Source organism: Rhipicephalus sanguineus, chromosome 2, assembly GCF_013339695.2.
Source record: "Rhipicephalus sanguineus isolate Rsan-2018 chromosome 2, BIME_Rsan_1.4, whole genome shotgun sequence".
NCBI lineage: Eukaryota > Metazoa > Arthropoda > Arachnida > Ixodida > Ixodidae > Rhipicephalus > Rhipicephalus sanguineus.
The window spans coordinates 2,488,099-2,514,853 of NC_051177.1; the positions used below are offsets into that span (position 1 = coordinate 2,488,099).

Here is a 26,755-nt window from a genome sequence, read left to right on the forward strand (position 1 = left end):
CCTTGACCAAGCTCTTGGGTAAGTCTGCGGTGTGGCGATGGGGACCTGAGCAGCAAGAGGCGTTTTGCCATCTGTCTAGCGCCATTGCGGAGACAGCGCAGCTCAAGCTCCCCGACCTGACCAGACCGTTTGTTGTCCAGACTGACGCGAGTGATCTGGGATTAGGAGCAGTTCTCCTACAGGAATACGATGGCGTGTTGCAGCCGCTGGCCTTTGCCAGCCGCTCGCTGATACCCGCGGAGAAGAATTATTCCGTGACTGAGAGGGAGTGTCTCGCCATCGTGTTTGCACTGCGTAAGTTTGACGTCTACCTGGATGGGACGAAGTTCGTAGTGCAAACAGATCACAGCGCGCTAAGCTGGCTGATGCGGCTCCGTGAGCCTGCGGGCAGGCTGGCGCGCTGGGCTCTCCTAATACAGCATTATGACTTTTCAGTGCAGTATCGGAAGGGGAGCACTAACGTGGTAGCTGACGCGCTATCTCGTGCCCCAGTGTCTACCGGGAGCCTGGATCCCGGTGCGACAGCCGCAAGCGGTGCCTTTGCGCAAGCAAGCGACGGGGGCGAAACGGCGGCCGAGCCGCCGAGCGGAGAGAAGGGTGAGTGCGCCGACGAGCGAACCCTTTCCGCGAGCCAGGCGAGCCAGGCAAGCAGCACGCCGCGACGCGGGCGAGAGGGTGAGCAACACGGAAGCGAACCCATGACGCCGACGCAAGCGGCAGCGATGGCTGCAGTCCTGAGTGGGAACGATACCAGGCTCCCCTTTGGGAGAATGGGAATCGCTTTCAGCAGGCAAGAGCTACTGAAGGCCCAGCAAGATGATCCGTTTTGTCGCGAGTTGAGCGACGGTCTCAGGGAGACGGAGCGCCGTGACGCTGCTGGTAGTGCGGCGGGCGCAGGGGGACGGGAACCGGCGTGTGTCGCTGGGTCCCCCGCGGATACATACTTGCTGGACCATGACGGGCTCCTGCTGAAATACATAGCCACCGATGAGGAGTCCGTGGACCCGTTTAAGGTGGTTATGCCCAAAAGTCTGAGAGCCGCACTGTTGCGATCCTCTCACGACGAACCCATGGCCGGTCACCTGAGTGGCTCCAAAGTTTTTGCAAAACTGAGCAAGACTGTGACCTGGCTTGGCATGAAGCGTGACATTTTCTGCTATTGCCGTTCCTGCCATGTCTGTCAAGCGGTGAAATCAAGGGGTGGCAAGCCGCCCGGCCTGATGAAACCGATTGTCAGTGAGCGTCCGTGGCAAGTAGCCACCTGCGATCTAATGGGGCCGTTCCCCAGAAGCAAGCAGGGGTTCATACATCTGATGGTAGTCGTGGATCATTTTTCGAAGTGGGTGGAATTGTTTCCGCTTCGGAAGGTGACAGCGCGAGCGGTGCTTGAGAGGCTGCAGGAAGTGTTTTGTCGGTTCGGCTTTCCGGAAAGACTGATTACTGACAACGCGTCGTATTTCACCGCTCGGGTGTTTGGTGATACGTGCCGTTCCCTAGGAATTAATCACTGCACCACTTCGCCCTACCATCCCCAGTCCAATTTGACGGAGCGAACCAATCGTACGCTCAAACCGATGTTGGCGGCCTTTGCCGAAAGTCAAAAGGACTGGGCAGACCATTTGAGTGAGCTCGCGTTCGCAGTCCGAACCTCCGAGAGTCGCTCTACTGGTTTCTCTCCTGCTTTCCTCAACTTCGGAAGGGAGTTGGCAAATCCGGTGACCAGTGTCATGCAATGCCAGCTCGGAGACGAGGAAGCACCAGCAGACTGTTCTGCTTACGCATCAAAGCTTCGGGACAGGCTTTGTCGAGCTCTCCGTAGAGCAAGGCAGAGTTTGGCAGCGGCCAGGGCTGCGCAGAAGGCCCAGTATGACCGGAAACATCGCCATTTTTCATTTAAGGTAGGTGATCTTGTCCTGAAGCGCAACCACGCTCTTAGCGACGCGAGCAAGGGGTTCTCAGCCTCGCTCGCTCCTAAGTGGCTTGGTCCGTACCGAGTGGAGAAAGCTTGGACTCCGCTCGCGTACTTGCTGAAAGATCCCCTTTCGGGAAAACTCAGCCGTGCCCACATCGCAGACCTGAAAGCCTTTGCGTCGAGGTCTGACGAGCTCCCGCCAGCGCCCAGTGGCACTGCGCGCAAGCAACGGGGCACACCCGGGACGGCGGACCGCATTCGGACCACGCACCGGTATAATCTGAGGAAGCGGTCACCTTAGTGATTTCGCGCCGGACGGCGGACTTATTTCCGCAACCGAAGGCCCTCACATTACTATCTAGCCTCAGTTGCCTAACTTCTTTACGGCCTGTGCTCGCAAAGAAGTCGGCCCCCGCCCAGTTTGCTGCTATTTTTGTGTGTTTGAGTGTTCATGTTTATACTTGATGTGTTTTTTCTTTTTTCGTATTTTCCGCGTATGGAGTGTCATTTTGTTTTGTTTGCTTTTCGCTGTTTTTTTTTCCTTTCGCCGGCGGAAGGGGTCGTGCATACTGGTGCTTACGCGGGGGGAGGACGACGAAGGACGCTTCGCGCCTTCCATCGCGTGGCGCGTTGGGAGAGGCCCGTCTTCGGAGCTGTGTGTGCGTGTGTGTGTACGTGCGTGGTGGATCTGTGCGTGCCCTGGAAGTGTGCGGCGTGGTGACGACACCATAGGAAACCACCTTCACCCTGTCGCCGTGGACCCTGGAGGTGTTCGGGAACCCGCTGACGTCAGGCGGACCGCCCGGCTGTGTCCTTGTCTCGGCCGTCGTCGAGAAGCCTAGCTGCCGTCTGCCTCACGGCTGCTGCGCGAGGCTAGCTGACATGGTAGCTGCGCCCGGCTCTCTGCCGACGCCGGGACGCCTTGCAGGATTACAGCAGAAGGACCGGCCGTCCCAGCGCGGTCTTTGGTCATCCAGCCTGGAATTCGGGACCTCCGAACCACCACCGAAGCGGCGTTCGTCGGACTCGCGGGTCTGTCGTCGACTAGATCGACGAGACGAAGGTGAGCCCGTTCCGGGCATGCGGACATCAAACAGGCCTCTTGCCTCGCACTCTGGCCAGCAACATTACGCACCGCCTCCCCTCCGCGCCGTGGACGCTCTCCCGTGTGAGCATCACGAACACTCGCCTTAATTTCTTTTACCCCCTTCCTTAGCATCATATTGTATAGTATAGTGTATTTCAAGTGTATTGTGTTATTATTTCTTTTTTTTCATTTTTTATTTGTAGAGTAATTAGCAGCAGTTGTGGGCCTGGGCTGAGGTTAGCTGTTGCTCATTGCATAACGCCTTTGCATGCATGGGCGACGACCGGCTGCCTTTGCAGACCGGTATAGGGTGATTTAAGGAGAGGAGGATGTGGGGATCCGAGGCGCGCCCGAAGCCACTGCGCGGGCATTTCGAATCCTTTCCCTCTCCCGTTCTCCCGCGACGGCAAGTGGCGCCATTTTGCGCTACGCGCCGACACTCGTGGTGGCGCTGCGCGCGGTGGGGAGAGCCGCGAAATTCGGCGACTGACGCGCGGGCAGGCCGGGACGAACTCTCTCTCTCCTCGGACGCCGCTGGGTAAGCACGTATTTCTTTCCGGTCCAACGTCCCCTTTGGGAATCGCTGGACTGTAGCCTGCCTGGGTGCCTCGGCACCCTTCCAGGCGTGTTTACCTCAGTCACGGCCGGGCTAGACTGCACGCGCGCGCTCGCTTCTTACGGCCTTCGCATCGGGTGTAGTACATGCCTCTCGCCGCTGCTTTGAGGGGGGCGCTGCGACCCTGACCCTCCTCCGCCGCTCCGTGCAGCGCGCGCAACGCCGGCACATGAGTTCGGGCGCGCTTCTTCACTCACCGCGCGTTGAAAAACAAGTTGCCTAATCGTTGAAGACGCACAAATAGTTTATTTTGATTTCTTATATGCGCAACGTGCATCGAGCTTAAGCTTATCGAAAAACGTATAAATGCAAGAGCCGGGAGTACAGCTCTCCGCCATCAAACGTGTAGACATTCTAAGGTTTAGAAATAAATATTTATTGCTCGTAAGCACTCGCAAATAGTTGAACCCTTTCAAGTGAAAACTTTTCCGGACTTCACAAATGTCTCGTTCACAACCTAAAATGCTTCCTAGTCGGCTTGTGTGCGTAGGTAGAAGGCTTGTCGTTTGCGTCAGTCAGTTGGTTTAAGTGATTCACGAGGAAAAATCTTGGGAATTTTTCGGCTATGAGATCTGCGGATCGTCGGGAGTGGCTGTCGTCAACGCCTTCAGGGCAGCTTAAGATGGGAGCGCGTTGCAAGTAGGGCTGGACTGCTGTTTCCAAAACTTCTAGCACATTCCTGCGTGGCAGGTGTTCAGAGGCCTTATCGAAAAAAGACCACTATCTTGACCAAGTGAGCTAGAAACTCAGGCCTCGGGTAGTGTGGTTCATTCCTGTCTTGTGCTCGCAGTAGCTTGTACAGCTGATGCTGCCTGTTGTTGGTCGTCAGCAGCGCAGCGCAAGAGTCACATCCGAGGTCTGTAATAATAATAAGCGACGAGGAGAGTCTGGAAAGTGCGAGCGACTTGAGCGGTTGTGCGTTTGAGCGGTGCGATTAGAGCGGTTGTGCGTTGTTAGTAGTGCGATTTGAGCGAATATGCGTATGCGACTTTGTGTTATGAGTTTTGCGTTGTAACCAAGTTGTTGAGAATTAAATGTAAACTTCTTTTTCCCTTTTAACTGTGTGTCGTGCGTTGCGTTTTCGATTGTGTCTTATTTTACGGCCCAGCCATCCTGACGCTAACAAAAGGAACGCGAAAGAGCTCGGGGTCTCCGGAATTAATGTTTCCAGGAGGTGTTAACACCTTGACAATGCACACCACCACTCTCGGGGCGTGCCGTCCGGAGGGGTTATTCAGCAGCAAGAGTCCTCTCTTGTTTTTTTTTTACTTTCTTTCTCCCTATACGCAGTTATTTTCAACCCTTAGAGATACAACTCACGTACGTGTTTCAAAGAGCTGTCAAGCTGCAGACTGCAGCTTTTAGCCCTGAAAACCACTCCAAATATATTTGGAAAATAAAGAAATAGAAAATAGCTAGCAAGGGGAAGGCGTGCTCGTCATTTATGTAAGCGACCTCTCTTAATTGCGGCCTCGTTGTCCAACGAGACCAAGGGCCAAAGGTATTTGATGCTATCTGCTTGCAGAACAGGTGCACCATTTTTTATCTCTCTCTCTGATCGTTGCCAGTGCTTCATGCCTCCTGCGTTATGCCTCATGATGGTTAGCGCAAACGCAACACGGACGTAAAGAAGAAAAAACGACGACACAAGCGCTATCTAACAACTGAATGTTTATTGGAAAAATCACAAATATATATGTCTAAGAAAGAGAACTGCGTGAGCTGCCCTTCTATCGCTTTGATTGATGAGGAAGTGTTTTTCCTGGAAAGGGCGTAGTCTTGTTAGCATACACGTTTTTATCTGTCAATTATCTTTGGCGCATGTGCGGGTTTGTTGTTTTTTCTCTTTCTTTTACATATATATTTGTGATTTTTCCAATAATCATTCAGTTGTTAGATAGCGCTTGTGTCGTCATTTTTTCTTCTTTTCGTCCGTGTTGCGTTTGCGCTAACCATCATGAGCATTTTCCAACTCGCCCGATTCGCTATACCTCCTGCATTATGCCTCGTTAGCCGATTCTTCCACAGTTTTACTGAGTTTAAGCTTGTGTTCTCCACGGGCACATGCATACCTACATTATGCGGCGAGCCGTCTGATGACATTAGTTTTTTTTTTTTTTTTTTTTTTTTAAGAGACGATCCTCCCACTACCCCCGACTTCCTGAATAATCCCCCTCTCCGTCGAGAACCCCCATTCCGCGGTTTCACATCGAGCAACGCTCTTGTGCCGAGTGCGCGGCGCAGGAGATGCACGGTCAGGGTCGCAGCGCCCCTACCGCCGACGGGCGGCGAAACATACTGAGAAACTCTCCCATTGCTTTCGCGGTGGGTGAGAAGGCCGTAAGAAAAGAAGCGCGCGTGCGGTCTAGCCCGGCCGTGCCTCAGTGTTAGCTCCGGTTCGTACGTGAAGCCAAAGAGCGGTGCCTAGTGCTCGCGCGCGGTCGTACCACGCCGAGTCGCACTTGCCGGAGGCCCACGCGTACGGAGATTGCCCTAACCCTCGCGACCAGGCCCAGTGGTCATCGCGAGGGTGCGCAGCATAGCCGCGAGGGACCTTTTCCCGAGCGGCGTGTCAAAGCTCGCCATTGCGAGCTGCGACGTGCGTCGCGGAACCCCTTGGTGTATCGTCCGCGCGGGAGGCCCTTTGCTTCCCCGTGCCCCGGGAGCGGACGTGTACAGTGTGTGTGTTGGGGTGCCGCAGAAGCCAAATAAAGTGTTTGTGTGTGTGTTATCTCGAACACTGTGTTTATGCTGCGCGGCGCTCAACGCCTTTGCTAGCTGAGCGCGTGCGGAGCGGTGCGCTAAACGTAAGCAGGCGACGGTAGACGCGGCCCTGTGGCTCGCTAAGCCTGAACCCGCGGTAGTCTTCGGCTCCGGTGAGCATCGAGGCTACCACAAGTGCGATGACACTCACTCGGGAACAAAGGTAGGGCAAAGAAAACTCCTGGAATCGTGGTTCATCCGTCGCAACCAATCGGCCTGCAGCAACAACCGCGGCCCCTTACCGGACATTTGCAGGGACATATGTGACTAGCAGTGGACTGGGCGACCTCCGCTCAGTTGGTGCCAGTGTATACTGAGGATGCCACCCGCATAGGTGGTGAAACGTCTATGTAATTTTGTTATATTTTGGGCTTTAAGATACACGATACTTATACGATGTTGCAGAAATACATATACTGATGCCCCACCTGCCGAAAGTTTCGATAGAGGCGAGGGGAGAACTGTTAGGACTGCCGCTCCTTGTTCGCGGCCACCACAATATGTTCCAGATACTCCTTGTTGACTTAGTGCTTTTAAGACTGCTGGTGTCTCTACTGAGTCTAAGGCCTTTTTGCAGTCTTTGAAAGCTCAATCAAGGGGTTTGTCGTATTCAGCAGATCTCTCAGTAACCAGATTGATCACATGACTGTGATCCATCGCAGAGCAGCCTTTCCTGAAACCGGCTTGTTCTAGGTTGGTTGAGGTGTAGTGTTTCTCTTATCCTGATTGGATTGTCTTTGTAAATATTTTGGATATCACTGAAAGTAAGGTGGTAGGCTTATAATTCTTCCAAGTCTCTTACGTCTCTTTTCTTGTCAGCGTGAAAATATGCACATACGTCAGATCGCATGTGGCTTGGTATCCGCGATGCGCAGCGCCTATAGGGGCGCCACTGAAAGCCGCGTAGCGGCAGCCGTTGGAACCGCTGGCGGGTCGCCTAGCAGACACTCCATTTGCGCGCGTGCGATTTGCCGCTTGTGCGCGTCCCAGATAATTACTTTTGCGGCGATAGTGTGCGCAAAGGAGCCGCACTTTGTAATAGTGGACATGTGTCCCATGTCAAAGCTGTGTGGGACGACAATGTACGTTACCATACGCACCAAGTGTTTGCCACAGACAAGCGTCATCAAGCTTCCCTTGGGGCTCATCGTAAGTACACCGCCTTCGTTATAACGTCGCGATCAATATAGCCTGCATGCGTTGACGCGTGAACCAACGTTTTTTCTCGACACAGTAGCTTCGTTTACGTGCCATGTGTTTATATAGTAGATTTTGAGGGAGCGCTGTCGCACCGGCGTATAGATTTCACAGGTGCGGCCACGCGAAGGGTCAGCGTTGGTAAAACTTTTAAACCAGCACGATAAACTTGTGAAAAAATAAACGATACACTTGTCATCATCGGTGCAGAAGCACACAGTGAACATTCTGCACCGATGATCGCATTCCAGTGCCATCAATAGGTAGAATGCAGCCGATTTCGTCCAGCACACGTGTGATTCCACTGCGCTTTTGTAAAGGAGCCGTCACCTTCCCCACATTCTCTGGCATTGCGCTTCGCGCCATTCGTTTTTCAAGAGAGCCTAGGCATTGCGTCTTATCACTAATAACAACCTCATGTGCATTGTAGCGTCATGTGCAGTGTGCATTGTAGGCAACCAAGTGTAAACGTAGTAGCGTTCGCTGAATACGTAGCGACATAAATGGAGAAATAAAAACACAGTAATCGTTCTAACACTGCCGTAAACAAAGCGCGATTGCTTACTTTCTACGTCGTACAGCCGCAATCCACCGCCGCCGTCGCTCTCGCTCATGAAATAGCACCGGAAACCTGTAGAAGTGCGTTCCTGCGATTTTTTGTGTGTGTTTGAGCAGCCGACAACGCAGCAGTTATTTTTCGACATCGCTGAGGCCCGACAGAGTCGTTAAATCACGACGAAAACACATCTATCCGTGCACTCGCGTAGACGCTCGTGGGAACACTGCTCGCCGGGACCCGCCAGCGCTTCCGAGCCGTGGCGGCAGATGGCGTCGTCGGCGCTTTGCGCATCGCCTATCCGCCTCGTGCGCTGCTGCTTTCAGTTGTACTGGTGGCGCCACCAACGGCGAACGGTGGTGAAAGGTGGATACGCGCGGCTCATAGAAGCCGTGGGCAAAGCGCCCGTTACTCGCCGTTTTTCTATTTATTTTTTCATTCTGGTTTGATATTTGTACTGCCGACGCTGCTCCACTAGACAACCATGCCGTCTGTTACGTCGATTGTTCTATATTATTTGTTTTAAAATGACAGGCCCGCTTTTTATGCGTGCGCGCGATGCACTGCGTACGTTTCTTACGTGCATGCGTCCAGGTTGTTTGCGTGATCTGTTAACACAGATGAAATAAAAACTGTTGCAGTACAAAACAGCATTCTTGTTTTATTGAACACCCCAAACAGTACAACAACAATGACTATTACGGCTGTATGCCTGCTTAAGAAACGCACATAAGACACGCGTTTTTATCTTCGCCCAACACTCGTAGCACTCAACTAGGCCAAGAAAACCAAAATCCAACTTGCTCAACGTTTTAACAGCCGTCACACAGCTGCATAATAATGCGTGAAAGTACTTTAGCAAATGACCAACAAACATTCACACAGCGTTTTTTTTTTTTTGTTCACAGACCGCGTTAACATATGAGAAAGTTCTAACTGCATTGCAATCACATATTTCGGAATATCTAATCACTTTCACCGTTGAAGCCACAATCCTCTAACACATGCGCTTTAAATTGAGCATGGCATTACTCAGACGTATATAGGAAATGCGCACGCGTGGCATTACTCAGATTTATACAGGAAATGCGCACGCGTGCAATGTATCTCGTATGCTAGATTCTCCTTTGGTACGTGCAGCTCAACATAAAATGCGATTCTGGAAGTAATGTTCGTGGAGTAGCGAGCATATAGAAGGGCAACTACTTACAGCTTCACTTACCTTTGCAAAAACGGTATTCCAATTGCAATTCAATATTAACCGACGCAACAACGATAACAACACACTTGTTGCACACAGGCGTACCAGGTTGACGCGCGAGGCCAAGCGCGGTATTTTAAGTGTAGCACAATCGTGCGCGTACAGTACGCTAGAATATTCTGGCACAATGTCGTCAAGCTTGCAGTCACTTCAGCGGTTCCCACGATGTAGCACCAGTTGACGTCCTCGCGTCATCAAACGGCTACGACGCCGAGAACTACACACACAGCTGACTTGGAAAAACGCGGTCTTGCAGGAGGCCATCTTGTCCAGCAACCAACGGACAAAAGTACACAGCTGAGGCGTCTGAAACATTGCTGTTGATGAGATGGCAGCTGAACGAAATCAGGGCTCATCGTCCGACGTGTGGCCACCGCCTTAACACAATATTAACATCGCAACGTTCAAGGAAGACGCGACGAAAGCGACGAGCCCAGCCGGTCTTGTCGGGTGCGCTACTGCACAAACTGTACAGTGCAGAGCGCGCGCTCTCACGGCCACCGAAAGAAATAAAAGAAAGTGGAGAGAGGAGTTAGCTTGGAGCATGGCCAGTCGGTGGAAGCCAGAGGACGTGTTGCGTCGTCGGTGTGGCGTATTGTCGAGAGATGGCGCTAGTTTTTGCGCAACGGAATCGCAAACTTCATTGAAAATGCATGGGATCCTATGGGGGTTTGTGAGAGGGTACAACCGCCTGAGCCGAGCGGTGGCGCCACCATACCGATGCACGAGGCGTCACCACAACAACGGCGTTTAACCGCGAAAATAAACGAATTAAGGCTCGCGGTCCTACGTTTAGAGAGCACTGAAACACAACCGCAAAAACGCCCAAACCTATTGACAATGCACGACCACAGCAAGGGTCCCACCAGCGCAACGCTGCGCTCGCAGCTCGTCTCAGCGCTCCGCGAACAGCCCTGCGCGCTGCTACGCTAACGAAAAAACAATATAAAAAAGCAGAGAGAGGTTAACTAACGACATTGCAGAGCGGTGGAAGCAAGAAGAGGTGTTGCATCGTCGGTGTGGCGTGTTGTCAACAGATGGCGCTAGTTTGTTTCTGCGCAACGGAATTGCAAACTTCATTCAAAATGCATGGGATCCTATGGGGGATTGGGAGAGGGCACATCCTCCTTTCTCCTCGCTAGTCACCAGGGGAGCCGAGCGGTGGCGCCACCATACCGATGCACGAGGCGGATAACCAAGAGCCATTTGCGACCATCCGCTTGGTGTTGGTGATTTCTTCGGTATAATAGCGCGTCTCGTATCTCAAAATGTGTGGCTTGGCAACGAAGAGCGCGTGGGTATGCAGACGTTGAAGAGTCGGAAAGGACGTTAAGGAGAGAGGCAATCCATGGGTCTTTTCGCTGCTCAGATGACATGTTCGTGACGGAAACGGCAGTGATGGGAAAGGCAGCTTCTGAGTACTTGTCTTCACTAGATTGCACAGGCGATCGAGAGAGCGCGTCCGCGTCAGAATGTTTTCGCCCAGATTGGTAGACGACGCGAATGTCATAAATTCTTGTATGCGAAGAGCCCAACGTCCAAGGCGACCGGAAGGATCCTTCAGAGAAGCTAACCAACAGAGTGCATGATGGTCGGTTACGACATCGAAAGTCTGTCCATACAAATAAGGACGAAACTTGCTTAATGCCCACACAATTGCGAGGCACTCTTTCTCGGTGACTGAGTAGTTCGTTTCTGCTTTTGTGAGTGCGCGGCTAGCATATGCGACGACGTACTCTGGAATGCCGGGCTTACGTTGCGCGAGTACTGCGTCAAGACCGACGCCGCTAGCGTCTGTGTGCACTTCGGTTGGAGCAGTGGGGTCGTAATGGCGCAGAATGGGTGGTGACGTAAGCAGGCGGCGCAGTGTGTCGAAGGCTTCGTCACATGCTTGGGTCCAATCGGAAAGATTAGCCGGGCCAGCAAGGAGTTTCGTAAGTGGTGCTATAATCGACGCAGTATTTATATAATGTTGTTGGAAGAAGAACCGTGTCAACTGGTCGCGCAGGCGGTCGAAATGCTCGGCCTATGAATTTGGCTGAATAAAAGTCTATTACTACTACTACTGCTACTACTATAAGGTTGGCACTTTTCCAACTCACTGGAACTCATTCTAAAAAGACAGGGCGTGCAAACACGGGCACAAGAAAGAAGTCAGGACACCACAAACGGACACCACGGCGTTTGTGGTGTCCTGACTTCTTTCTTGTGTCCGTGTTTGCACGCCCTGTCTTTTTAGAATGAATACTCACCAACTAGCTCAGCTCTCTGTTATTCTAAGTAAAACAGGGCGTTTCGGCGCAGCACTTCTTTAATAAATAGTAGGAGCCGTCACGGCAGGCCAAGTAGCAACAGCCGAGCAGACGTGAGTGTCCCGATGCACCAAGCCGAACGTCGTCTTCTCTCTGCCTGAGAGTGGTACCCTCTACCTTTCGGAACGGCGCTGATCTTCTTCATTACATTCATCTCCCCTCCGGAAAAAGAGCCATCCTGGCGACTTAGGGGCAGGAGACTATAGTAGGATCGTAGTAAGGCTTGATCCGGTCTATATGCACAGTCTCGCGTCCACGGCGTCGTTGATCAGAAGACGGCGCAAGCGGCTCGATGATGTAATTGACGGGTGATGATTGCTGGACGACGCGGTAAGGGCCGTGGTACTTCGAGAGAAGTTTTGATGACTGACCAGGGCTGGCGGAAGGTATCCAGAGCCACACAAGTGAACCAGGTATATAAGATGCTGGGGCCTTCGAACCGTCGCGATGGTGTTTCTGCCGTTGCTGGTCGGAAGTGGTGAAGAATCGGGCAAGCTGGCGACACTCCTCCGCGTGATGAGCTGCCTGGGAAATGGTTGTCGACTCAGTCACGTCGGGATGGTACGGAAGAATGGTATCTAGCGTGCAGGAGGGCTCGCGTCCGTAAAGTAGAAAGTATGGGGAGAATCCCGTGGTAGTCTGAGTCGCAGTATTATGCGCGTACGTCACGAAGGTGAGAACGCGGTCCCAGTTGGAGTGATCAGAATTGACGTACATTGAGAGCATATCGCCCAATGTTCGGTTAAAGCGTTCTGTCAGGCCGTTAGTTTGAGGATGATATGCAGTCGTGGTCCGGTGAATGATGCGGCATTCCTTTAGAAGCGATTCGACGGCTTCAGACAGAAATACGCGCCCTCGGTCACTGAGCAGCTCACGTGGTGCGCCATGACGTAGCACGAGGTGGTGTAAAATGAAAGAACCAACGTCACTCGCTGATGCAGATGGCAGTGGTGAAGTTTCTGCGTAGCGAGTCAGGTGATCGATGGCAAACTATTATATAGCGGTTTCCAGCAGACGTGATGGGAAGAGGTCCATACAGGTCAATTCCGACACGGTCAAAGGGTCTGGCAGGACAAGGTAAAGGCTGCAGAGGAGCGGGAGAACGAGTAGGGGTATCCTTGCGCCGTTGGCAAGCGAGACAGGATCGGATGTAGCGGCGGACAAAGCGGTACATTCCACGCCAATAGTAACGGTGGCGCAGGCGTGTGTAAGTTTTCAATACTCCTGCATGTGCACACTGTGGATCGGCGTGAAAAGAGGCGCATACGTCTGAACGAAGATGTCGGGGAATAACCAAAAGCCACTTGCGCCCTTCAGAAAGGTAATTTCGACGATACAGCAAACCATCTCGAAGACAGAAGTGATGAACTTGCCGCCGCAGTTCTCTAGAGATGGGGTGTGATGGAGGCTTACTTAACAAATTCACAAGAGAGGCCACCCAGGGGTCTTTCTTTTGCTCCATATGCATGTCATTGACAGAAAGTGAGGACGCGTCGTAGGATGACAGAGACGGGGACGAATCATCAGATGGAAGAGGTGACCGGGACAGAGCGTCAGCATCAGAATGTTTACGTCCAGATCGGTAAACGACGTGAATGTCGTACTCCTGGAGACGTAATGCCCAGCGTGCAAGCCGGCCGGATGGATCTTTCAAGGAAGAAAGCCAGCATAATGCATGGTGATCTGTGACCACGCTAAATGGGCGTCCGTAAAGATAGGGTCGAAACTTGCCTATGGCCCATATGATGGCTAGACATTCCTTTTCGGTCACGGAATAGTTGGCTTCGGCTTTAGTGAGCGCACGGCTGGCGTAGGAGACGACGTACTCGTGAAATCCAGGTTTACGTTGTGCAAGCACAGCGCCGAGACCGACACCGCTAGCGTCCGTGTGCAGTTCAGTCGGGGCGAGTGGGTCAAAATGCCGCAATATTGGGGGTGAGGTAAGAAGGTGGCGAAGCGTGGTGAATGCATCGTCGCATGCTGACGACCATCCCGTGAGGTCGCGGCTCCCGCGAAGGAGTTCAGTCAAAGGTGCTATGATGGATGCGAAGTTGCGGATGAAACGGCGAAAATAGGAACAAAGGCCGAGAAAACTGCGAAGTTCTTTCAATGTCTGCGGTTTAGGGAACTCGGCAACCGCACGAAGTTTTGTCGGATCAGGAAGAACACCCTCTCTGGAGACGACGTGGCCCAATATAAGGAGCTTTCTAGCGCCAAAGCAACACTTCTTCAAATTCAGCTGTAGACCAGCGGATTCGAGGGAAGTGAGCACTGCTTCCAAGCGCTGAAGATGCGTTGGAAAGTCACGCGAAAATATTACGATGTCATCCAGGTAGCAAAGACACACTTGCCATTTTAGGCCACGGAGGATGTTATCGATCATGCGCTCGAACGTGGCAGGCGCATTGCAAAGCCCGAATGGCATAACGTTGAATTCGTAAAGGCCATCGGGAGTAACAAAAGCTGTTTTGGGGCGGTCATCCTCCGCCATTGGCACCTGCCAGTAACCGGAGCGCAGATCTAATGAAGAGAAGAACTCGGCTCCTTGTAAGCAGTCGAGGGCGTCATCTATGCGAGGTAACGGGTAGACATCTTTGCGTGTTATCTTGTTCAGCCGTCGGTAATCAACGCAAAACCTTATTGAGCCGTCTTTCTTCTTTACCAGAACTACCGGCGATGCCCACGGGCTGTTAGAGGGCTCAATAACACCGCGCTTAAGCATGTCGTCAACTTGTTCGGCGATGATATGACGCTCAGCTGCTGACACGATATGGGCGCTGACGTAAAGGGGCATGGAGACCAGTATCGATGTGATGAGCTACGGTTGAAGTACGGCCCAACGATGGTTGCTGGTGATCGAAGCTGGCACGAAAGCGTTCAAGCAGGGCGATGATGTCGGCGCGCTGCTGGGAAGTAAGGTGGCTGTCGATGCATCTAGAAAGTGCATCAGTGAATGATGGCTGAGAAGCTGGAGCGGGACAATCGACGCCGTTAATCTGGAGGGAAGTTAGCTGATCAGCGACGACAGTTGCCGAAAAGCAATCAAGGTCATCAACGCTGCCAAGGCACTCTCCTCGCAGTACGATGGAAGGACAGGGAAACGGATTAGAAACATAGATTGCGCTCGTAGTGTCCTGAATTGTGATCACGGCGAAAGGTATCAAGAAGCACTTGCGGCGGGCAGCAGTATCAGCAGGTGTAAAAAGGACAGGTGAGGCAATAGAGACGTCGCAGGAAAGCGGGACCAAAGCGGATGAGAAAGGCGGTATCGTGGTGTCGGCGGTGACGAATACTTTCGCAGGTAGGGGCGACGAGTCGACTAAAGCAGAGTGACACAGCGGCGAGAACTCGACCTCCGAGCGAGCACAGTCAATGACGGCATGGTGAGTGGATAGAAAATCCCACCCTAGTATTATCTCGTGGGAGCATTGCAGAAGCACGACAAATTCGACTGTGTAAAGAATGTCTTCAATAAGAACCCGTGCTGTGCACGTAGCGGAAGGTCGAATTTGTTGCGCACTGGCAGTACTTAATAAAATGTCGCGAAGAGGCGTCGTTACTTTTCGTAATTTTCGGCAAAGCTTCTCAGACATGACAGAAACTGCGGCTCCTGTGTCGACGAGTGCTGAAACGGGTACACCGTCAACGGAAACAGCGACAACATTACTCGGTGAAAAACAAGGCCTTGAAAAGTTCGAAAGCTGCGCAGTTCTTGCCTCCGGAACTGCGGCTCCTAGTTTTCCTCTGGGACAGGCCGGGGACGTCGTAGCATGGGGGAAAGAGAACGACGTCGTGGTGAAGGCGATCGGCGTGCGTGGTAGTTCCGTCGAGTCGAAGAAAAGTCAGTAGTGACGTGTGGGCCTGATGAAGCAGTCTGAGATCTCGGCGCGAAATCATAATCATGGGGCCGCATGTCGTCATGTTGCATAAGCTCACGTCGCCGGCAAAACCGCGCGACGTGGCCCGGGAACCCACACGCGTAGCATATGGGGCGGTTGTCTGGAGTGCGCCATGGGTTTGGAAAATGTGGTGCCGGTCGAGAGAGCGGACGAGTGGTCTGGTGCACAGGCTGAGGCGATGAGACAAACGGGTTCGGGGGAACGTAGGGGTTCGCAGCGGGCAAACGTCGAGGTGTGACCAATGCTTCAGCGTATGTAAGCGGAGCAGTCACAGGTGGTGCAGGGGCTGCGGGTAGCACCTCGGCGACTTGCTCCCGAACGACACGTTGTATGGACGTTGGTAGCGTAGATGGGGCCCGATCAGGAATACATGGCAAAAGGGACAGCTGGCGCGCGACCTCTTCACGTACGAACTGCTTGATCTCTTGGAATAAAGCAGCGTGGTCCTGAGCAAGGCCAGTAGACGTCAAAGCGGCAATGGTTTCACCTGACGCACTGGCGCGACGGGTGGTGTCACGTTGCTTCCAGAGTTCGTCATAGCTTTGGCACAGTTGTATGACTTCCGCTACCGTTTGCGGGTCCTTAGCGATGAGCATCTGAAAGGCATCGTCAGAGACACCTTTCAAGATATGCTTGATCTTCTCCGCCTCCGCCATTGATTGGTTGATGCGCCTGCAAAGGGCGACCACATCTTCAATATAGCTGGTGTAACTTTCACCGCTTCGCTGAGCTCGACCTCGCAGACGCTGTTCAGCACGCAACTTGCGAAGTTCCGGGCGGCCGAAAAGTTCAACGAAGGCCGTTCTGAAGGCCGACCAGGTAGTAAGGTCAGGGCTGTGGTTACGGAACCACAGCCTGGCGACGTCAGTTAGGTAGAATATGACGTTGGTAAGCTTGTGCGCATCGTCCCATTTATTGTGCTTGCTTACCAAGTCGTACTCATCAAGCCAGTCTTCCGCGTCCTTGTCGTCAGTACCACTGAAGAAAGGAGGGTCGCGTTGCCGAAGGGGGCCGGAGCAAACAACAGTTGGAGGGGTCGTTGCCGAGGGGTCAGGCTGTTGGTCGTCGTCCGTGGCCATGAAGTCAACTGGAGGCAATGTTCTGCTCCGAAGTTCCAGGACGGTAGAATACCCCGCACCTCCACCAGTTAAAACAGGGCGTTTCGGCGCAGCACTTCTTTAATAAATAGTAGGAGCCGTCACGGCAGGCCAAGTAGCAACAGCCGAGCAGACGTGAGTGTCCCGATGCACCAAGCCGAACGTCGTCTTCTCTCTGCCTGAGAGTGGTACCCTCTACCTTTCGGAACGGCGCTGATCTTCTTCATTACACTGGAACTGTTGTTTTTAGGCACTGTGTGTAAATTGTAGCAAGTTTCTTCCTTATAAAGACCAGCTAATAACCTCATGGTCCAAGATTTGGGATGGAGGGGTACACTTGCACAGTGTGAACATGCTGCCGCAAGAATTTTGTGAATAGTGCTTTAGTAAGGTTTATCCTCTTAACTTGGGCAAAAATGGTGGCCAAGTGCTTTGGATGACCTTGCTTCCCATGTGTTTGTGGTCATCTGTCGTTAGGCTGTTTTTCATATTTTCCATCGCATTTGACCTTGAAATGCCCACAATGCCAAGGTTTTGCTGATTTTGAATGGTAGGACTGCTGTAACTGCGCTTCATATCTGCTCGCGAGGTTCACGCTCCTCTTTCGTGAAGTTTCAGCTGCCCCACATGGCTGCTTTGGCTTGTGTTTGGGTCAAGCGAGGTGAGACTGAGTGCTGGATAGAGAATGAAAGATACATAACAACTAAGGTTACATGAACGTAGCTTCAAACTTACCTGATGATTTGTCTTGAGTGTGAGCTTACATGGCTGATTTGACCACTTACTTTTTGCTTTCATGGCAACAGGCAAGTAGCAGGCAGTCTTGTCTGTATGGATGCTGCCATGTTGCCATGGAATCATGTTTACCAACACAACTGAAGGGGCGTGACATACATGCAAAGCAAAATTAGTGTATAATAGTGCGTGCAAGAGAACACTGCCAGTAGCTAGGCAATTGCTTGTGGAACTATGTTCTTCTATGCAAGCATGTGGCTTGCTTACAACTCATAGCTTTGACAGCTGCGGGCTAGAGTATCCTCACTTGAGCAAATACTGAGCGTTCATCATTGAGGCACACTACTTTGAATGAGTGAATATCTGTCTTGTCTTGTTGACAAAGGATGATGGTTTGTGCAGGAGCAAGATGGTGGCGCTCTTTAGACATCTGTGATCAAAGACTCAACCAGTGTGTGTGTGCTTCACCAACAACCATTGCAGAGACAGCTTTGCAGCAAGCTTCGTGTTTATGTTCAGCAACAGTCTGCCTATGGCTTCCTTCTCTGTTTATACTATTTCAAATTGGACGGTATTGCCAGCACTAGCAGAACTAATGAAAGCCAAGGAAAGCATAGGAGACATTATGTGTGGTTTCTTAACTGTAGTGTAATGATTCTCACTGAAATTGAAGGGAATCCGCATTTTTAATGCTCCCCGAGCACCTTTAGCGGAAGAGTCGTGGAATGTCTGTCGCAGACTTTGCTTCTGGCAAAACCGGTTGTCCCAGCTCCTCCCAAAACGGCAGAGGGCAGTGCAGGCAGATTAATGTGCACGAAAAATCACCCATGTCAGTGGGATCTGAAGCCACAACCTTTGAATTATGCACCCGATGCTCTACCATTTGAGCTTATGACGGACGGTGCTGCCTCATCCACTTTTTTTGGAGGGTAATTGTGTGTGCTAAATATCTGGGAGTGTTCGTAGCCCAGGCGGTAAGTGTGCAATGCTCTTCTTTGCCAGACGGCATCACGGGGCACATGATGTTCCCACGAGGTGGCAGCTGACCAATGAACCCTTGCATGCTACCTAAGGCATCAAGTGTGCCAGGGCAAAGCCCTCGCTATGAAAGTATGCAAGTAGGGGCTCGCATAATTCGAATGTTGTGGGTTCGGATCCCACCGACAGAAAGGGTGATTTTTCGTCTGCCTATGTTTCCTTCAATTTAACTGAGAATCATTACAGTACAGTTGTGAACGATTGAAGAAAGTCAAAACTCAAACTTGGTTAGAAATGAGAAACTTATAATCTTAGAGACAAAACAAAGAAAGAGCACAAAACATCTCAGCGTTTGGACCCACATCCGCTCTCTACAAGATCTTATGAGCGTCTCTCCTCTTGAACATGCAGGCACGCAGTCCGTCCCCTCGTGTCGACGTAACCACACACCACCCTCGCAAGCACAACACACACGGAGCAGCGCACTGCTCTTCTTCCGTCAACACCGCGGTCAAAGGTCGCCCCGCCTGAGGCAATGTTGGTGGAGGTGGGGCGCGGTCTCACGGTTTCAGACCCTCGATGCCGGCAGACGAGGAGTTGTGGTGCTTTCCTGGAAAAGCATCTGGACTGCACACGTGACGTTCAACAAATACAAATGGAAACAATATAGAAATACAACACACTGCTCCCCAAAAATGAGCCAGCTCATTTTTTCTTTAGTTGCTGAGTTCTACTGGGTACAACAGTTGCACAGGCCGTCGAAGAAGTTTACCGTCCGGCAAGCGCACACTGCAAGCTCGCACTTGCCTGTCCCGACTGGGGATCACCTTGTGAATAACGGCCTTTTTCCAAAGAAGCCGTGGAAGCTTCTCGTCGTGAATCAAGACCAGATCTCCTTTCTTGGGTGCGTTGTTTTCTTTGCCTGCAGAATGATGCGCCGGTCTTAGTTGAAGTAAATATTCGTTCCTCCATCAACGCCAGAAATGGTCAATTGTTCTTTGGCAATGCTTCCATCTTCTTATCATTTCCTTGGCTGAAGCAGTGGATGGAGCATTCGGTTGACCGTCGGGAAGCGCGAGCAATCTGTTGCCAGTGAGGAAGTGCAATAGTGTCAAGGGCGTGCCTTCGTCTGGCGACACGGGCAGGAGTGTCAGGGGGCGTGAATTAATCACAGCTTCACCTTCGTTGAGCATGGTCATCAACTCTTCAAGGCTCAGGTGTGCGTTTCTCAATACACGCCGAAGACATACTTTGGCGCTCTTAACTAAACGCTCCCAAAAGCCCCCCACCACGCTGCTCTTTCAACAATGTACTTCCATTGTATCTGGTGATCTGCACAATAGCTAGTGAAGTTTCCCTTCTTGATTGAATTGAATAAGTAAAAAAGGTTTGTCGACGTCTTCTTGAGTGTTAAAGCGTTATCCGTGTAGATGACTGACGGCAAACCACGACGCGACGTGAAGCGCTGAAAGGCCAGCAGGAATTTTTCTGCGGAAAGATCCGATACAAGCTCCAAATGAATAGCAGGAGTCACCATGCAGGTGAACAACGCTATGTACGCCTCCTCTTCATTGTGTTTCTCCTTTGTGAATAGTGGGCCAGCAAAATCAATGCCCACAACCTCAAAACAACTACCTGGCGAGGTTCTGTCCACAGGAAGCTGTGCAGTCGGTGCTTTAGCTGCTCGCAATCTCTCCTTTATGCAGCCATTGCAAGTCGTGACCGTGGAATCCAGAAACTGTCTCGGATTTGAGTCATAGTGTCCTGGACACCATTATGCATCGCATTCAGGTGACATTCTCTCACAACGAGTTGAGTGAACTTGTGTGCAGGAGGTAGTAAAATGGGATGCCTGACAGTTTCTTTCTCTTTAGAATGCTGTAACACGAAGCAAGTCTGGCGTTATCCAAGAAGGGACTCAGCATGGATATATCCGGCTCCGTTTTTCATTAGACTTTGCCTTTCTGTGTTGTAAGTTTCTTCTTGGGCAGTCTTAATCCAGTAAGTCCTTGCTTGGTCGAGCTCTTCGGCCGTGAGGTCACCTATAAGAGTTTCTGTTCTCGTCTTTCCAAGGCATCGGAAGGCCCAAGCAGTGACACGGAGAAGCTTCTTCAACCGGCTATACTTCCTTACGTCTATAATTGGTTCTCTCTTAGTAGCCAAAGACAACTGCAGCACCGTTTTAATTTTCTTCTTTTCTTCTTCTAATTCAGTCTCTTGCGCAACCTTCTTTTGTGTTGCACAGGGCCACTTATCGCAATCTTCGCGAAGCCAAGGTGGGCCATGCCACCAAAGTGTGGATTCTGATAGTGCCTGGGCTGACATGCCTCGTGTGAGGCAATCTGCAGAATTTGCGCTACCAGGGCAATGTTTCCACTGCTCAGGGGCACACAAACTCTGAATTTCGGATACACGATTTTGCACAAACATTTTCCACTTCGTAGCGTGACTCTGAATCCAGTGAAGTGCAATTTTGGAATCCATCCAGAAATGAACCGTCATGCTCAAGGCTATTTGCTTGCAGACTTGGCTTGTGAGACGAGCTCGTACAACGGCTCCCCTCAGCTATAGTCTAGGCAACGAAAGGTGCTTTAAGGGTGCTACCCTTGATTTAGCATAAGTTAGCTCAATGCTAAATCGGTCATCGCTGCCCTTCGCTTGCAGGTACGCACAAGCTCCATACGCTTCCGGACTTGCGTCGCAGAAAACGTGCAGCTCAAAGCTAGCAATTTCGCTATGCTCCACGATGCACCTCTTGAAGGTAAGCTGCTGAAAGTCCATCTGTCATTTGGAAGTGGGGAATCCCAGTCTAGTGCTCTTTCCCACAAACGCTGAAAGAGTATTCTTGGTCTGACGGCAAACGGGCTAAGTCCAAGGGGATCAAAAATCCTGGCAGCCGCTTGGAGTACTGCTCTCTTGCTGCTCGGACTACCTCTGACGGCTCTCAGGATACTTTCTGTAGGAATAGACAGAAGATCACTTTCTGGTTTCCAGCTCAAACCGAGAACGGTATGAATCACGTCAGGATCGTCTGCAATGTCATCGCTATCGAACGAGTCTCGTAGTTCTGCAGGATTTGTTGCCCATTTGTGCAACTTCATACCTGCATCTGCCATGATTGCCCTTGCAACTCTGTACATTTCCACAGCTTGACACGCTGACTCAGCTCCAGTTATCAAATCGTCAACGTAGAAAGACTTCTTGAGGACCTCGGAAATGTGCTGATGCTCATCTTTTTGTTTCTCGAGGTGTACCGTTGCATTGAGTAGGTAAGGGCTTGCAGATGTTCCGAAGGGCACTCTTGTCATTCGCCACCTTGGGAAGTGAGTGAGGATCATTCGGTGGTTCTTCGTACCAGAGAAACCTGAGCACGTCCCTGTCTATTGGCTATAGGTCGGCAAACTCACTCATGAGTCGACTCACTGGGACTCAGATCGGTCCGGGTGAGTAATATTTTGGTGAGTTTGAGTCCGAGTGAGTCCGGTTGTGGAAATTTTTAGTGAGTATGAGTGAGTGCGGTTGAGGAAAGTATTGGTGAGTCTGAGCCCAAGTGAGCCCTAAGTGCAAAATATATTTCTCAAGTGAGTCTGAGTGAGCTCCACCTTTCAATGCCGACGTATGGTCCTATCTACTCATCTTCAGTATTACTGTCAGCTTTATATCCGCTTACGTTTATACTCAAGTATATTCACACATATCTCAACGTAGTCATGTTCATGCGCCACCTCAATATTTATTGGTCAGAGACGTGAATTGCGAGGGGTGCCATGACCTCTCCCCGCAAACTCTTTCACGGAAAGTTCTTGACAAAAATATCTCATGTGAGTCGGGTATTTCATAAAAATGTCCTTACTGGATTACTGGTATAAAATATAAGGTAAGGTATAAGATCAAGAGGTGTATCGTAAAGCACCGATTATGTGAGATACTGGCATTAAAGAGCATTGAAAGCCAGATAAAAAAAAAACTAGTTTTACACTCACGGACTCGTCAGTCAACTCACTCAGGTTCACTCAGACTCAAGTCAAGCCGTGAGTCTGAGTCTGAGTGAGTCCGGCTGAGTAATATGTTGGTGAGTTAGAGTCCCAGTGAGTCCGGTTGAGAAAAAGTTTAGTGTGTCTGAGTCTGAGTGAGTCTGGTTGAGGAAAATTCTAGTGAGTCTGAGTCGGAGTGAGCCCTCAAAGCAGAAGTTCTTTTTGAGTGAGTATGAGTGAGCTCCAACTTTTTTGCCGTCCACAAGAATTTGCAAAAATGCCTTCTCTATGTCAGCGGTTAGTGCCACATCATGAAGACAAAAGCAAAGCAAAATTCGAGCCAAACCTGCAATAAGTTGTGGACCCTTCTCGAGCTGGTCGTTGAGCGAAAGCTGTGCTGGAAAATGTGATGAGCAGTCAAAAACAACTCGTAGTTTCGTGGTAGTGGATTCCTCGCGTATTACAGCTTGATGGGGCAGTGTCTTCTGACTGCAGAGGTTGCACACACTTGGCATGACCTTCTCTCAGGTACTCTCGCATAACGGAGTTGTATTCTGTCGCGTCTGAGCCATGTAGTCAAGCTCTGAAGCCGCTTCTTAGCTAAATCTGTATTACTGTGAGCTCCACCAGCAGATTCTTTCCATGGCAGTGCTACCTCATAACAGCCTTCACACATACTCTCGAATTGGTCTTGTGCAGCTTGGTCATGCAGGCTCGAGTTGCGCTCCTCTTTTATGCCTAAAGCATCAAGTTCCCAGAAGTTTTGCAGGATAGAGTCTAAGTGGTCTGGTATGCGTGTCTCTATCCTTAAAACGCATATGTTCACTGCAAAAAATAATGAACTGTTTGGGCTTACTGGGCCTTGGAAGGTCCACCCAAATGAAGTGTTGATTGTCACTAGACCTGTAGAATCTTTGCAGTGCTCAACCTCATTCTTCATAAATTTCCACTCGTGGTCTGATCCAACGAGAAAGCTTACACCTGGAATGGTTGGCATGCCGGGAAGAAGCAACTTGTCAGCGATGGGTCCTCTTTCTGCCTCGATTGCTTTCATGAAATGATGCTCCGTTGGTGTATGCAGAATATCTTTGCAGATGAAGGGTACCTCGACTGCTTCGATGACGAATTCTTGCCCACTGTACTGCGCTTTCGATCGAACTTGTACAACACGACACTTTTGTTTGGTGCTCTGGTGCTCGCCGAATGTTGAGATATTTAGAGTGGTGAATCCCGACTCATGGAGCTGGAGTGTTTTGGAGACATTTTCCCTGATGAATGTTCTCTGGCTGCCTCCATCTATCACTCCTCTTATTTAACCGCCTTTGTTTCCACCAATGGTCCATGCTCAAAAGGTCTGCAAGAGCACCTGGGAATCTTTGGAATCTGTGGCAGAGGCGTGAACGTTGGTCGCAGCGATAGATGAAGGTTGTTGTTTCGGAGCTCCTGCCGATCTAGCATTGCACATAGAAAACACATGTTGCCCTCCGCAGACAGTACAGCTCACTCTTTTTCAACAGTCTTGAATGCGATGACCTCATACAGTGCAGCGGAAGCATCTCATGTCAGCGATTAATCTGTTCCTTTTTTCTTTAATATCAAGAGGATCAGGACAGTGTTCCGTGCTGTGCTCTGTCGAAGCAAAAGAACAACACTTAGTCGTCATCTTTGTTGCTATCTTGGTGTGGAGAACCGCAGCGGTCGGCCTCCTTGGACTTCTTTCTTGCTTTTCTTGCACTGGCAGTGCCCTTTTCGGCGCACGGTCAGCATTAAAACTCCTCTCCCTGGTCTCTACCTCAGTTAGGAGGAACTCAAGCAAATTTCTCAGCTGGTCATGAGCCCTTGTGCTGTCTGCCCGTGCGTGTGGACACTTCAACTTCGCTGTCTACTGGCTCTCTGTGAAGGTTCTTTAGAACGGCAAACTTGTCTGTTGTAGTCGACAACAAGGTCATGCGGCAGCGATGTTAATGTGATGTCGCTCATCATAGTCGAGTACGTAGCCGCATTCACTCCCAGACTGCGAAACCCGCGTATATATGCCCCTGAAGGTGGTCATATAGCTTCCGAAGTCCACGCAGGTCACTCGATGATGAAACGGCGGGTAAGGCTTGAAGCTTAGCGAGATGATTTTGTTCAATTTGCCTTCTGTCGCCGAAACATCGTAATATTTCAAGAACGTCTTCGTAGCAAGCTTCTGTGGCGTTAAGGCCATTTATAGCCACTAAGGCTGACCCATGCAACAACGAGCGAAGGTATTGAAATTTCTCAACAGTTGAAAGGCGCGGGTTATTATGAACGGACTGCTGAAACTTCCCAAAAGAGCATCCAGTTGGCCAACTCACCGTCGAAACTTTCAAAGCGTAGCTTGGGTAACTTCACACCGTCGACTCTGAGTACAGCTTCCTGTTGATCATGACTCGATGGTGTTGCAGCTTCGGGTGCTCCGTTGTTGATATTCAGGATGCTGAGCCTTGCTTGAAGATGACCGATCATGGCTGTGGGTGCGTTGTCGCAACTTACAGCCTCGTTGTACTCTGCCTCGAACCCTTCCTTGAGGATCAGCGGCTCCAGCTTGTCGTTGATCTTGCGCAGCTCCTCATTGCTGGTTTCTAGGCGTAGTATTTTATGTGGACACCTGGCTGGATATCCCGTCTCACAGCGCAAGCTCGGCCTCATTGATGATGCGAGAGTTGTGGCCGCGCTGTACACGTCTTTGTGCCAGCAGCTTTTCCAAGCGTCGATCCATTGATGCACCGATGGGTCAACTCACCGAGTCCAAGCGGTCGGAAAGTGCAGGTCCATTGTCGGCTTCGATGTTTCTGTCCCTCTATCCCGGGTTTCAGCACCATGTGAATGATTGAAGAAAGACAAAACTCAAATTTGGTTAGAAATGAAAAACTTACATTCTTAGAGATAAATCAAAGAAAGAGCACGGAACAGCTCAGCATTTGGACCCGCGTACGCTCTCTGCATGATCTTATGAGTGTCTCTACTCTTGAACACGCAGTCCGTCCCTTCGTGTCGACGTAACCGCACACCACCCTCACAAGTATAACACACACGGAGCGACGCACTGCTCTTCTTCCGTCAACACTGCGGTCAAAGGTTGCCCCGCCGAGGCAATGTTGGCGGAGGTGGAGCGCAGTCTCACGGTTTCAGACCCCAGCAGACGAGGAGTTGTGATGCTTTCCTGGAAAAGCACTGCGCACGTGACGTTCAACAAAACAGAAATACCACAACAGTTAATGTCCCCTATGCTTTCCTTGTCGGTTTCATTAGTTGTAATACAAAAAAACGAGCCCCTCGGATAATTCCCCTACTCTCGTACCGTTGCCAGTTATGTAGCAGCATCATTGTATATATAGTAGAGCTTTTTTTTATCTTTGTGTAAAGGTAGATATGTGCTTGTCTCCACTGTGTTGATATAGTTGACCTGGTGCTTTGATTTGGCCTTGCTTTATCGAACAGAAAGTTTCATGCTTATTTGAGAACGAGTGATGGTTGTGCTATGCAATGTAGAAGATCAACGACTTTGTTATAGTCACATATTGTTTCTTGTGATGTTTGTGAAAATGATTTCCTTTTTCATTGACCTCATTCTGCCAGATATTGCAGAGGTTATGGCAACTACAGCTCAGATGTCTTATTTAACTATAATTAGATACTGTGCTTAATCACCATTTTGAGGGATGCAGCCATCATCTGAGCACATCTCTGTAGTTAAAGGGGCACCTGAAAACATCCATGCCTAGCTGTAAAAGCAGGCAACTGGCACGTCACATGCAAAAAAGAAAAGATCATGCCTTTTTATGCATCCCTCACATTTATGTTAATGCACCTAGAGATGTCATCTGTGAGTCATTGGATGAATAGCGAGATTTCTTCGTGCAACCCTATTCAACAATGCCTCGCTGCAGAACATTTATAAGCAAGATACATTTCTCAAAAGGCACTGCTACTGGATGGCACATGGCAGCAAACATGAAGAAGCTGAACTGGAGTCGTATAAAACATTTCAAGGAATAGACAAACTCAAGTGGAGAATCACTGGCAGTACAGCAATGATTTTATGCGAGCAGCTCTATTTTGTGCAGCTTATTGAAATGTTGCATGTAGAAATAAATTCTAGGAGAATATGCTTAACTGCAGGAAATATGCTCATTTTCATTGCATCTATGTTTCCAGCATTCTATTTCAAAACATATTAGTTACAACACGTACACATAAATATGTAACCTAGTCATTACAGTTTGGAATTATTGTATATTAGGTATAATTGCTCACCGAGTTCTTCGAAATTTCGATGTGAAAATTTAAAATAGCCTTTCAAAGGCCATTATTGAAAGTCATAGCTCACAATTTTTGTTTAAA

General features: G+C 50.4%; 1 protein-coding gene across 1 annotated transcript in view; it reads left to right on the forward strand.

The window, feature by feature from the left end:
* The window catches only part of LOC119381022 (palmitoyltransferase ZDHHC17-like), a gene marked incomplete in the record, with an annotated part of 471,788 nt that extends 445,268 nt beyond the window's left edge, over nucleotides 1-26,520 (forward strand). Inside the window, 1 exon segment of the mRNA XM_049412183.1 lies at nucleotides 17,838-26,520.
* Between the last annotated feature and the right edge of the window lie 235 nt (nucleotides 26,521-26,755).